This window comes from Mus musculus, chromosome 11 (genome assembly GCF_000001635.26).
Source record: "Mus musculus strain C57BL/6J chromosome 11, GRCm38.p6 C57BL/6J".
Classification (NCBI taxonomy): domain Eukaryota; kingdom Metazoa; phylum Chordata; class Mammalia; order Rodentia; family Muridae; genus Mus; species Mus musculus.
Window position 1 is genome coordinate 65,791,734 of NC_000077.6, and position 14,082 is coordinate 65,805,815.

The window sequence follows — 14,082 nt, forward strand, 5'->3', positions numbered from 1 at the left end:
ACCAAGCCATTGCAATGTCTGTTGTGGCCTCTTCAGGCACAATGAACTGTGTGGTTTCTGGGTACCATTTGAGCAGCTTGTCAACTGGAAATATGACATGTGAAAGAGGCTTTGACCCATTCTACCACCAGAAGAGCCAGAGCTTCAGACAGAGTCAGATGGCCATTCAAGTGATATTACTAATGTTGCCAATAACCACGCATCTGTGTAGAACTGCAGGCAAATGTTTATCATGGCACTGTTTGTAACGATAAGAAATGAAACTCTTAAAACTCTAGGTCATTACCACCAAGGGAAAATGTAATATTGGTTGCACTGGCCATAGTCTGACCAGATACAAATATACTTCAAAAGGATGTGGTTTTATTTTACCAGAACTACATCCACACCCAGCACTTATAACCTGTGTCCTATTTCTCTGACTTCACTTTTTAAAAGAGAGGAATGCTAAGTGCTGTCATGCATGCCTGAATCCCAAACTCTGGAAGGGAAGTTAAGGCAGGAAGATTGTGAGTCCCAGCCTGCCTGGGCTAGATAGGGAGAAACTGCTTCAAGCAGAAAGAAGGGGATGGGATATCAAAAAGAAGGGAGAGGGGAGAAAAGACAAGAGGAGGAAGGGAAGGGAAGAGGGAAAGTAGGAAGTGAGGAAGGAAAGAAGAGGGGGAAACAAGAAAAGTCAAGTGAAGTGAAACCCCAGCATGGCAGGTTCCCAGCACTGGGAGGCCAGGGCAGGAAGATCTTAAATTCAAGGCCAGCCTGGGATACATATGAGACACTGTAGAAAAAGGAAGGAAGGGAGGGAAGAGGAGAGGAGAGGAGAGGGGAGGGGAGGGGAGGGGAGGGGAGGGGAGGGGAGGGGAGGGGAGGGGAGGGGAGGGGAGGGGAGGGGAGGGGAGGAGAGGAGAGGAGGAAGGGAAGGGGCGGTATGTAGGGAAGGGAGCAGTATGTGCTGCTTTGGGAGCAGAGAGCTTGGAGATGATAGAGAATTGGGACCATCCAGGGATGATGGTGATACTCTATTTCTTGAAAGGAAGTTCTTGAAGTATACACACATGGCCAAAAAAAAAAAAAAAAAAAGCTATAAATGGATACTTAAGATTTGTGTACTTTTTTACGTATATTATCTTAAAAAAAAACCTAATGAGTATCAAACTCTAATTGATTATATATTAAACTATTTAAGGGGGCCATGTAGTGCCTGAGAATGTGCAATAGTCTTTGAGAAGTGGTTGAGTTGAAGAACACCCCCCTGGGGGGGGGGGTGAGCAGATGCGTGCTACCAGAAGCTTTCTAAAATGTTCTAAAGCTTCTAAACTGGCAACATCTAGAGAAGCATACTGATTTGAACTGTAGTATTTTCAATTTTAATGTCTGAAATTTTCATAATATTACAAAAGTCAAAAGCACAAGACCACTAAAAAGCATTCTAAAGTTAAACATATTGCTACATTATGCTGTTGATAAAATTACAAAAGAATCAATGTAATTGGAAATCCACTTAAAGTTTGTCCTACTGGCTAGCTCTTGTCAATAGAGGTTAGAAATTGCTTAAGGGAGTGTGTGGAATGCTTTTGTTGCTTTCTGGTTGACTGTTTTGGGTTTTTGTTTGTTCATTTTTTTAAATATATAACAGTATGTGGTTTGAATTTAGTAACACTTCTTTGTCTCAATGTACCTTTTGCTTGAAGGCAGTCTTTCCATAAGAGCTCTTGCTGGTCTTATAGTCTCAGGCTCCCACATGCTAGGATTATAGGCATGGGCCCTCTTGCCTGCTGTGAAGGCCAATATTGATTATCAACTGGACAGAATCCCGAATCTCCTAGGAAACAAACCTCAGAGAGAATCTGTAAGAAAATTCCCAGGTTGGGTTAATCCAGGTAAAAAAAAATCTCAGTCTAAAATGTGGGTGGCACTATCTCACAGGCCGGAGTTATGACAAATAAAAAGGGGCCTATGAGGCTACTGGAGAAATGGTTCAGCAATTAAGGGCATTGGCTATTTTTCCAAAGGACCCATGTTCGAATCCCAGCACCTAAATGACAGTTCACAACTGTCTGTGATTCCAGTTCCAGGGGATTCTTACAACCTCTGACACAGACATACATGGAGGCAGAAGACCAAGGTAAATAAAATAAAATAAATAAATAAATAAATAAATAAATAACAAGGTTGGGGGGGGGGAGTGCACTCATCTCTCTCTGCTCCTGACTGCAGATGCTCCTGTCCAGAATCATGCTCCTGCCACTGTGCCTTTCCATCATGACAGATTGACTGCATCCTCACACTGTGAGCCAAATAAACCCTTCGTCCTTTAAGTCAGGCATTTGGTCACAGTAAGAAGAAAATTCTGGATGTACCTGGCCCACTCTGTCTTTCTGGTGAGAGATTGAACATATCCTCTATATACCTATACCATGCAGTTTACCCACCGACCTGGCACTTCTGTGATTTTTAGTATAGTCACAGAAGTCTGCAGCCATCAGAAGAAGCGAGTTTAGAATGTTTTCATCACACCCCCCCAAAAGAAGCCTATCCCTTTTACATCCACTACATGACTACCAGTCACGCCCTCTATATTGGCACAAGCTAGAGTTGTCTGGGAAGAGAAAAATCTTGAGAAAGTGCCTCCATCAGAATGGCCTGTGGGAGGTATTTTCTTGACTGTTGGTCGATGTGGAAGGGCCCAACGTGGGCTGTGTCACGCCTGAGCAGATGATCCTGATGTATGGGAAAGCAAACTAAGGAAACCCGCAGGAAAAAGCCAGGAAGCAGCGCTCCTGTGGTCAGTGCTGTGGTCACTCCTTCAGGTTCCTGTCTTGAGCTCTTGCGCTGACTTCCCTTCATGAGGAACTGTGAGCTGTAAGATGAAGCAGACTCTTTCCTCTCCCAGTTGCTTTCAGTCATGTTTATCGAAGGGATAGACACCCCCAACTCACACACCCTCCCCAGATCTAGGAGAGCAGAAATCCATTTCCTGTCTACACAGATTTGCCTGGCTTTTTGCACGTTGATCTTTTGGAGGACTTAGTAAGGGTACGTTGTATCAACGTGACAGATTTTTGTGTATCCATTTGTCCATTGATGGGCATTTCAGGGTGTTTTCACTTTTAGGTTATTCTCAACAATGTTTCAGTGAAGGTTTGTATATGAGGTTTCCTGTGGGTGTCAATTTTATGATCTCTAGGTATGCATCTAGGAGTGAAACTGAAGGCTCTTAGGGAAACTGTGTGCAAAAAGCCACTTAAAGATTATCAGACTCCTTCCCAAAGTGGCTGAGTCATTTGTATTCTCAGAATACCCGTGGGTTTCGATTTCACCACCTACATACAGATTGTTATCTGTTGCTCTTAGTGCAGCCTCCCTAGCTAGCCTTGTTCTGTTTGGGAGCATTTTGCCTACAATATCCAATGAACTGAGCAGTAACAGGTATTGAGTTTATATATATATATATATATATATAACTAGATAAGGAATATATAAAAATCACAAAGGAAATGTATGTTTTAAGACAGACTACCATGAACTTTGAGGTCATGATCAGTCACTTCTGAATGAATCACATCACAACAGATTCAAGCAGTCAGAGCTTAAGAAAGCCTTCCTCTTCGCATGCTGGAAGCTGGACTGTATACTAATGAGATACCGGTAATTAAAATCTGCCAGTAACTGAAAAAAAAAAAAAAAGACTTTATCATCAGCACAGATTAGCAACAATTATTTCTGGGCTATTTTTGGAATGTGAAAAGGAGTGGAATTCCCCAATTTTGGGGATTAATGAGCAGGAGAGATGTCACAAGAGGAAAAAAAAATCTGAATTGATTTTAAACAATTATATTTGATTGGCTTGGAGTTTTTTTTTCAGATGTAGTCTCAGTACTCAGTGAAAGCCAGCATGACCTCAGTCTCCCAGTTTCCCTACCTCGGCCACCTGACTGCTCAGAGTCCAGGTGTGGATCACTATGTCCAGCTACAGGACACTTTATAATTTTGTTTTGAATAAATAATTCATAGAAAAACTTTTAATTATTTTAATACCCAAAGAGCCCACAAGCCAATATGCTAACAGAGTGCAATAAAAATGAATAAAACATGAATGACTTATTTATATTTCATTATTTATAGCTTATGATTACAACTCTCATGTGTAATTGCAGTAGTGCACATTGAAACAATGATTTATTATAATGCTTTGCTTTAAAAAAAAAAGACAAAGAGGTGTTTGATAACTTTTTTATTGACTCCTCTTTACCGACACCTTTTTTTTTTTTTTTTAGACAAGGTTTCACAATATAGCTGTGGCTGACCTGGAACTTGCTACATAGACCAGTCTAGCTCTGAGCTCTCAGTGGTCTACCTGCCTCTGCCTCCTATTGTGTAGCAATTTCCTCCAAGGTAAAGCTTCCTGTTTTGAAGGGAAGCTCATTGAGCCTCAAGATGCTTTAAAAGTGAGTGGAATATAGGAGTATACAACTCAAAAGCTTCAGGAACTCCTTGAAACTAACCAGATTACTAGGTCCCTGCCTCTCCAAGAATATGTAGGCCCAGAGGATTGCAATCTTAGGCCATCAGAACAACCTGAAAGAGGCACTCTCGAACCTGTAGAGCAGCTTGAGGGATTTCAGTAACCTCTTAGGATTTCAGTAGGTTTATAGGTTTGGGGGCTGCCACCCATGCTGTTTTGGGCTCTGGTGATGTAACCGTCTTTGAGTAATTTCTGTTACAGTAACCCCTCACCTACATTCCTGTAAGTAATCCCAATAAACTCATTGGTTCACTATGGACTTGGATGGTGTTTTCTTGCTTTGGTCTGCTGTCTGTTTCCTATCAGGGCTGAACAGCCATTTGTTTACATCTCCTCAAGAACAGAGTCACGCAAGGCCTCCCATTAGCCATGCTTAAAGGTGTTCACTACCCACCAAATCCCATTTTTGTCGTTGTTGCTTTGTGGTTCTGTTCATGACAGGGTCCCTTTAGGTAACCTGTACCGATCCGGAGCTTTCGGAAATTCGTCTGCCTTAGTCTTTCAGATACTGGGATCAGAGTATTCATTACCGCATCCAACTTCTCTTTGCCTTAGTAGCATATGAGATATCTCAGATATAAGGCCTAGAACTTCACAGACAGTCCATATAACGAAACCCCACTCCTATTCAAAACTCTTCCATTTCTCACTCTATTTCGATTGTTAGCGAGTGGCTGAAAGGACTGATCTGGGTCTGTTTTTCAAAGAAAGAATGCTTGTCTAGCAAATGTGAGGCCTGCTTGCCTAGCAAACTCTCAGCACTGGGAGAAAAAGGAAAGGGGGAAAAGACTCAGACCTCTTCCTGCTGTTCATGCAACACAAGCGCATCTTAATGTCAGCCTGGAACGTCACCGCCTCCAGTTACAGAAAGTAAAGTTTGTTGTAAGGAGTTGAGATTTGGCTGTAGCTCAGGTGGTATGGTGTTTGCCTAGCATACACAATGCCCTAGGTTAGATTCCCAGCACCATGGAAAGCAGTGTGATGACAAACACAAATGCAGTCTCAGCACCAGGCAGGCAGAGGAAGAATCAGATGTTCCGGGTCATCCGCATTCCCCCTCCTACATGGTGAGCTTGGGGCCAGCCTGGGATCCTCATGCATTTCCTACATGGTGAGCTTGGGGCCAGCCTGGGATCCTCATGCATTTCCTACATGGTGAGCTTGGGGCCAGCCTGGGATCCTCATGCATTTCCTACATGGTGAGCTTGGGGCCAGCCTGGGATCCTCATGCATTTCCTACATGGTGAGCTTGGGGCCAGCCTGGGATCCTCATGCATTTCCTACATGGTGAGCTTGGGGCCAGCCTGGGATCCTCATGAATTTCCTACATGGTGAGCTTGGGGCCAGGCTGGGATCCTCATGCATTTCCTACATTGTGAGCTTGGGGCCAGCCTGGGATCCTCATGAATTTCCTACATGGTGAGCTTGGGGCCAGCCTGGGATCCTCATGCATTTCCTACATGGTGAACTTGGGGCCAGCCTGGGATCCTCAAACACCCTCCTACATTGTGAGTTTGGGGCTAGCCTGGGATGTTTTAATACCTAGCACAACTAGAGATTGCTAATGTCAGGTTTTCATCTTTCAGATGTCTAATTTGCCTAGTCTTTCCATATGAACTATACAGTCAGTCCAGGTTTTCACAGACTGTGAATAAAAGAGAATCTCTTTGTGTCTCCTATAAAACATGGCTAACTTATAGAAAGGGGGGAATTGTTGGTCCCTGAGTTGGTTCAGTGGGTAAAAATGATTGCAGTGAGAACAGATGGTCTGAGTTTGATCCACAGAACTCACGTGGAAGGAGAGACCTAGCTCCTGAAAGATGTGCTCTGCTATCCACACAGTGTTAGGGTATGTGAGCACCTGCACACACACACACACACACACACACACACACACACACACACACACTCACTCTCTCTCTCTCTCTCTCTCTCTCACACACACAGAGGCACACACACATGCATATGATAAAATTATTAAAGAAGAAGGAATTGTAAGTCATATTAAATGTGAAAAGTCATTTCATCCATATTATATAGAAATGGCAGCATGACCAATTTCACTCTCTTGGATTAAGGTAGACTGGCAAATGGTCGCTCACCAAATATAGCACGTTAGTAGACAGAGTAACATAACTGATTAGCAAAACCAGAAATAAATTCCAATATGTGCAACAATATAGTTTAATTAAAGATGGGCTCTCAAATCACAAACAGGCATCTGCAAACAGGTAAACTTTGATTTGTAACTCAAACATTAAATCAGGATACGGTACAATGGATCTGAAATACAGGGCTGTCCTCTGAGCCAAACTGCCATCATCTCAGAGCTTGGCCTGGTGACTGCTTACTTTCCTCCTAGAAGGACCCCAAGTGTCTAACCACCTCTCCCAGCCAGTTGTGTATATAGACTCGTATTTCTGAATACTTAGTCCTCATTTGATGGAATTCTTTGGGAAGGATTAGGAGGTGTGGTCTTGCTGCAGGAAGTGGTTTCTGGGGGTGGGCTTTGAGATTTCAAAACTCATTCAAAACTCACCCAATAAATTCATTCTTCTATAAGTTGTGTTGGTCCTTGTGTTTTGTTATAGCAATAGAAAAATAATTAAGACAGGGGTCCCAGTGCACCTTGGTTTGTGACTGAGACCTTAAGAAGAGGGGTAGATATTGTTTACCTCTCTCCAAGGGAAGACATTTTAGCAACAATTTTTTTTTAAAAATGAGCACATACACACAAACAAACCAATAATCAATCAAACAAAGAAAAAACCCCACAGGAAATCAATGCAATAAAGGATAGCACAAAAGTGATAGGGGAGAAAGAAAATGGTGCTTTTTGGCAAAGGGATGGTAAACAAATGGAGACCAAAGGGTAGGTGGGGAAAGTATGCTTCTGTTTATATCAAAGAACTAATCTCACTAGTAAAATATCCTATAGCACTAGTACAGTGCAGGGAGGTACGTGGTTAACATGTGCAAGGTTCTGAGTTAGAGCCCCACTACAAACACACACACACACACACACACACACACACACACACACACAGACACAGACACATACAATACAAAACAAAACAAAACAAAACAAAACAAAACAAAACAAAGGATGAGGAAAGTATTGTGAAGGAATAAAGAAAGAAAAATGGAGGAAAACAGTTTTCTTTTATTAAAAACAAATTTCTGACATACAATATATTCTGGTTATCATTTCCTTTCCCCTTACTCCTCCCAGTTTCTCCCCAACTCCCTTCCCATCCAGATCCACACCCTTTCTATCTCTCATTAGAAAACACATTAGCATCTAAGGAATAATCAGAAAATAAAACATGGTAAATCAAAACCAAACAAATCAGAAGATGACCAAGAACTTATCAAGAAAAAGAACCAAAGAGAAAGCACAGGAAAAGCCAATAGATGCAGAGTCACAAATGTTCACATACACAGAAGCGACATAAGGACTCAGAAGCAGAAACTATAGAATATATGCAAAGAACCTGTAAGGTAAAAACAATAATAAAAATGCCCTGACTTTATTATGAGACAAACCCTCCAAAGATGTCGTCCAGTTCTTTTTGTGTTGGCATCTATTGCTGAGCATTGCGCCTACCCTTTAGAATAGTTTCCCCAGTGAGATTTCCTTGGAGAAAACTAACTTTTCATTTGGAAGTAGCTATCAATTGGAGATAGCTTCTCAGTTAGGGATAAGGTGTGTGTCCACTTCTTATTTCAGCTCTAGGACCTTATGTGGTGCAGACCTGTGTAGGCCCTGTGCCTGTTGTCCCAGACTCTGTGAGTTCATGTGTATCTCAGCCCTGCTGTGACTAGAAAGCTTTGATTCCTTGGTGTCCTCCATCCCCTCTGGGTCTTACCCTCTTTATGCCTCTTCTTCTACAGAGTCCCCTGTTCCCTGAGGGGAGGGATTTGATGGAGACCTCCTTACAGGGCTGAGTATTCCAGAGTGCTCACTCTGTATATTGTCTGGTTGTAGGTCTCTCTATTTGTTTCTGTCTGGAGGAGGAAGCTTCTCTGATGATGGCTGAGCCAGGCATGGATCTATGAGTATAGTGAATGTCATTAGGAGTGGGTTTATTTTTACATTCCATTAGCAGAACAGTGGTATTTGGGATTTTTTTTTCCTTAGGTCCATAGCCTATTTAATCTTAGATTCTTGGCCACACAAAAAGCATTGGATATGGGTTCTATCTCATGGACTAGGCCTTAACTCAAAGCAGGTATTGGTTGGTTGGTCTCACAAACTTTGTGTCATTATTACACCAGTATATCTTGAGGCTGATCCCTCTTATAGATCAAAAGTTTGTAGTTGATTTGGTGTTTACCTTTCTTCTTTGACAGCACGAGAATACCTTCCATTATCATGAATACTAGTCCATAGGGATGCAGGCTCTAGGTAGATACCAGCTCAACTTCTCTGTTTTCAGGGAGCTGTGTGGGTGTTGTCTTCAGCTATAGGGCCTTACTGTCATGATTTCATTTTTAATGGTTGATTGGTATTCCATTGTGTAAATGTATCACATTTTCTTTATCCATTGATTCATTGACAGACAATTTAGATAGTTTCCAACTTCTGGCTATTATATTCTGGCTACAATGAACATGGCTGAGCAAAATCTCTGTAGTAGGATGAAGCATTCTTTACGCTATGCTCAGGAGTGGTATTGCTGAATCAAGTCTGATCTTTGGAATGATCTGCTACACTGATTTCCATAGTGGTTGTACAAGTTTACACTCCTCCCAGCGGTGGAAGGGCGTTGGGGAAAATCTTAGTCATAATAAAATGAATTTCAAATTAGAAAACACAATGAAATATGATGTTTCATAGACAAACTTTATCAACACAATATGTTGATGAGGGCGTGGGCAAGAGGCGTTCTTAGACATAGCTGATGGGGATGAGGTGAGATGGCTCAGTGGTTAAGAACACTTGTTCTTTCAGGGGATCCAGGTTTTGTTCCCAGTACAGTTTGTAACTCCAGTTCCAGGTGATCTGATGATTTCTTTTTGCCTCTGCAGGTACTGTACACATGTTTTGCACAGACATACATGCAGACGACCACTCATATGTATCATATATGGATAAATCTTTAAAAAATATTCATTTGTATTTATGTGTATGTGTCTGCTTCTCTGGTTGTGTGTCTTGTGCATGCAGCGCCAAGGAGGCCAAAAGAGGGCATTGAATCCCTGGACCTGTGAGTTACAAGAGGATGTAAGCTACTCAGTGTGGGTGTTGGGAACTGAACCTGTCTGTATCCTCTACAAGAGCAGCAAGTGCTCTTAATTGCTGACCTACGTCTCTAGTTTAAAATTGTGTGGGCTTTAAAGCATCCAGTCCTTGCTTGCTTGTCGGTATCTAGTGTCCTCCAACATTGGACCTATATTCTGTGCCTTTGATTACACATGTCTCTTCGTGGTCATCACAAAACTCTGCAGCATCTGTTTTTAAGTGTTCCTAAAAACAGACCTCTTCTGCTGATTAGCTTTTTGTTTCTTTCTGTTCTCCTGAAGCACTACATTCGAGAAATAGAAGTTTAAATAGAAGTGCTCTGGAGTCTGCTTAGTCCCAATCTTTTTCCCTCCGTGTGTTCCTGAGGATTCAGACCTGTGTGCTAATTAGCTGTGACAGATAACACAGTCTTGTCATCTCTTCAGGAGGAAGAAAAAAAAAAACTTGTTTCTCCACTGGTCCAGGGGACCTTCAGAAACCACCACATGCTCCTGGAGGCTTCTGTTGAAAAGAGGTAAGTAAATTCAGTCTAAAAACCCAAATCCAGACAGAATTTTAGCCTGGGCAGGCATCCAACCATCCCCAGTACAAGCAGCAGGGACAGATGGGACCGCCCACTGCTCACTGCTAAGAATTTTCAGAGTCCGAGTCATCAAGGTGAGGTTGATGTCACAGCAGGGTAAAATCTGGCTATTCAAAGTTGGCAGATCGGTCCCTTAAAGCCAAGGAAACATCTTAAAGACACTGAGGTGCAGACCCTGGGTTAGGTAATGAGACAAATAATCACACACTGGGCTGGGGTGAAACTAAGAGTACAGCACTGGCCCAGGCTGAGCTGGAGGCTCTGCTTCCATCCACAGTCAGCAAACCTAACAACAACGAAACAAAAGAGAACACAAATAGGAGCCACCAACAGACCTGGCCGCAGTTTCGCCAGTCTGAGTGAAGGCTACCCTTTCCCTAAGTAGAACTAAGGCTTAAAAAGCATTCAGTGTCTACTGACATTTTAAGGGTGAAGCCTTGAGGGCACGTGGGTATCTCGATGTGGTGCAGTGCTCTCATCAGACACATGAGAGCTAAGTCTTCATCGTCTTCTCAGGATGATTTCAAGAATGAAATGAGCAAATGGATGTAAAATTCTGAGGACAAACTGCACCTGGTGCACCATAAAACCTGGTGGTGATTCACAGAATGCCGGTATGGCTTGTTTTAGGAAGTGAGATTCCTGCAGGTGATAATAAAAACTAGAACTGGCGGGGTGGCGGTGGCACACACCTTTAATTGGGAGGCAGAAGCAGGTGGATCTCTGTGAGTTCTAGGCCAGCCTAGTCTATATATATATATAGAGAGAGAGTTCTAGACAGCCAAGTTTACACAGAGAAACCCTGTCTCAAAAAACCCAAAACCAAACACACACACACACACACACAAACTGAGCATAAATATTATTTTACCAAACTTCTTCCCATGGCATTTTAACATGACACCCCCAAAGTAAGATTCATAATGAGCATAAATGCCATGAAAGTCTCTAAAGGAGTGGGGTTATGCACATTGCAATATGTCCCGTACTGCTAGACGAACACCTCCAGGTTGAAACTCACCAGAAGAGTGACTGTTGCTTCATTGAGGAACCAGCTGTTGGTTAATGGGCTTCCATGGTAAGCTCTTTCTTTACTTGCGTTGTGTTCTTTCTGTCTTTTTAGCATCCTACTGCATCTGAGATTGCTATTTTGTTGTTCCAGCTTGTGGGGATTTTCAGAGGCTTTGGAGCTCTGGTTCATTTGTGCTTGTTTGTTGGAACATGCTTGTGCCGCACAGTCTGGCTGGCCTGAAGCTCTCCAAGTCCTTCTGTGGCCTCAACATTCGGAGCACTGGGGGTTCTTAAAAATATCAAGCCCTGGTCTCCCCTCTAAGAAAGGGCTTAGGGTTTTAACCACAGATACCTCTCCAAACCAACCATGACAACACATTCTATAGGTAGGGCTTGGCTCGGGAGGCTGAGGCAGGAGGATGACGATGAGTTCTAGGCCAAAGTGAGTAAAATTTTATTTTATAAGACAAACAATCAAACAAAGAAGTGGTGGCATCACTAGTTAAGGGTCTTTGAATTATTGCAGGCATGATTTTGGCTAATTTTTTTTTTAATGTATGTGCATGAGTGTTTTGCCTGCATATGTGTTTATGCACCATATGCATGTCTGATGCCCTTAGGGGTCAGAAGAGAGCAGTGGAGCCTCTGGAATTCCTTTTCGAGCCACCATGTGGTTGCTGTGAATTGAGCTGGGTCCTCAGGAAGAGCATGGAATTCTCTTAACCACTGAGCCAGCCAACTCTCCAGCCCCTCAGGGGTATGGCTTTGAATAGAAGAGTAGATACCACCGTACTTGTCTTTGGTTTCCGTGACATAAGTAGTGCCTTTATTACCTATACACTTCTGCCATGAAGTGCTAACTTGCCTCAGGATCTGAAGCTAAAAGGACAAACCATGATGGACCAAAATCAACCCAAACTGCAAACCAACTATTTCTTGGGTATTTATTACATTTGCTGAAAACTCACTAATATTGCAAATAATCACACCTATTTGTCTTTTGAAGATCAAGGTGAGGTTTGTTTTTTTTTTTTAAATGTGTTTTATGTATACATATGTGTACATGTCTGTTTATGCATACCATTAAGGGTGGCTTCAGAGTACAGAGCATCAGATCTCCAAGTGAGTCACTCAAGATTGGTGCGAGGATACAAACTCTGGTATTCTGCAAGAGCAGTATGTGTTCTTGACCACTGAGCCATCTCTCCGGCTCTCATGGATGAAGCTTTAAAATCATGAATTGTGGTTTTGTTCCCCAGATCAGTAACAACAGAACTGCGTTAAAACAGTTGTTTAAAAGATCCAGTTGCCGGCATTGCCTCTGAGATACTCTAATTTGGGGAGAGGCATAAATAATATGGCTTTTACATGCTCCCACTCTGTGCTGCGTGGCCAGAATGTAGTTAGAACAAGGTTCTGTACTTCTTCTGTACTTTTTGTTCAAGCACGTCAGTCAGTTAACTATTTTAAAGCTAATCTAGTAATTATCCTGTCCTCTGTGCTTATATATCTATGAAATATGCAAGAAAGCAAAAGGACAAGGTAAGAATGAAAAACACATATTTATTAAATAAAGTTCTTGTTAAAATATAACAGACACTGGATTTGAGCAAATGCTGTTTTGCTATTCTGGAATATGGACACTGTTAAGGCCTCCTTCTAAGTTTAGTTTATTTTTGGTGGTTTTAACCATTGTCAAAGTAAAACACCAAAAAAAAAAAAAAAAAAAAAAACCACTTCACAAAAACTGCAAATGGATAAGTTACATTATTAGCTACATATTTATATTTTAATATCATTTGTTACTATTAACTTCCATAGTCCCTCATATAAGTCAGTAGCTCTTGCAAACGAATTATGCAGTTTTCAAGTTTTAATAATTTTAACCAATAGTCTCACAATGAAAGCATTAAGATGTTTCATATGGAACCTTATATATGTTGATTCTTGCCTATTCAGACCCAAATAGGACCCATTTTCCATTAGGTTTAATAACATTTCATAAAGAACTTCATAGTTTGTATAAGTGCAAACTACAAAAAAGTTTTTTTCATGCTCTAGCACTACACACAAACACCATAATATGCACACATATAATCTTCACATATACCTTACATAGATTATCTGTATGTATAATCTGTATGTATAATTTACATATATATGTAAGCATCACATACATATTTTGCTGGCCTCTTGGTCATATCTGATTGAGTTAGCATTGCTCTTGATTCTACTATATTACACATACAGTATTTGATTACAAATTATGATTAAGAATTTGATTATGAATGTACTCTGGGGTCTGGGGATAGAGCTCCGTTGGTATAGAGTGCTTGATTAGCATGCACTAAATCCTAGGCGCCAAGCTGGCAAGAAGACTCAGTGGTCGACAAAGCTTCAGTTTAATCCTGGAACCTACATGGTGGGAAGACAGAACTGATTTCTAAAGTTGCCTTCTGACCTCCATACACACAGGCCTTGGCACAGGTACACATAATACATATGTGTACACACACGCACATGTATTCTGCCTTGCACCCTCAGTACTCTTACGTGGGAACTATTTGCTGCTGTGGTCCAGAGCTCAGAGCTCAGAGCTCTTTACTTTTTTTTCTTATTGTCTCCAGGCTTAGATGTTTGTTATTTCCTCAGCCTGGAAAACTTGCCCTGTACACTAGGTTTGCTCCTTAACTTCTAGTCTCAATTCAAGGTTGTTTTATC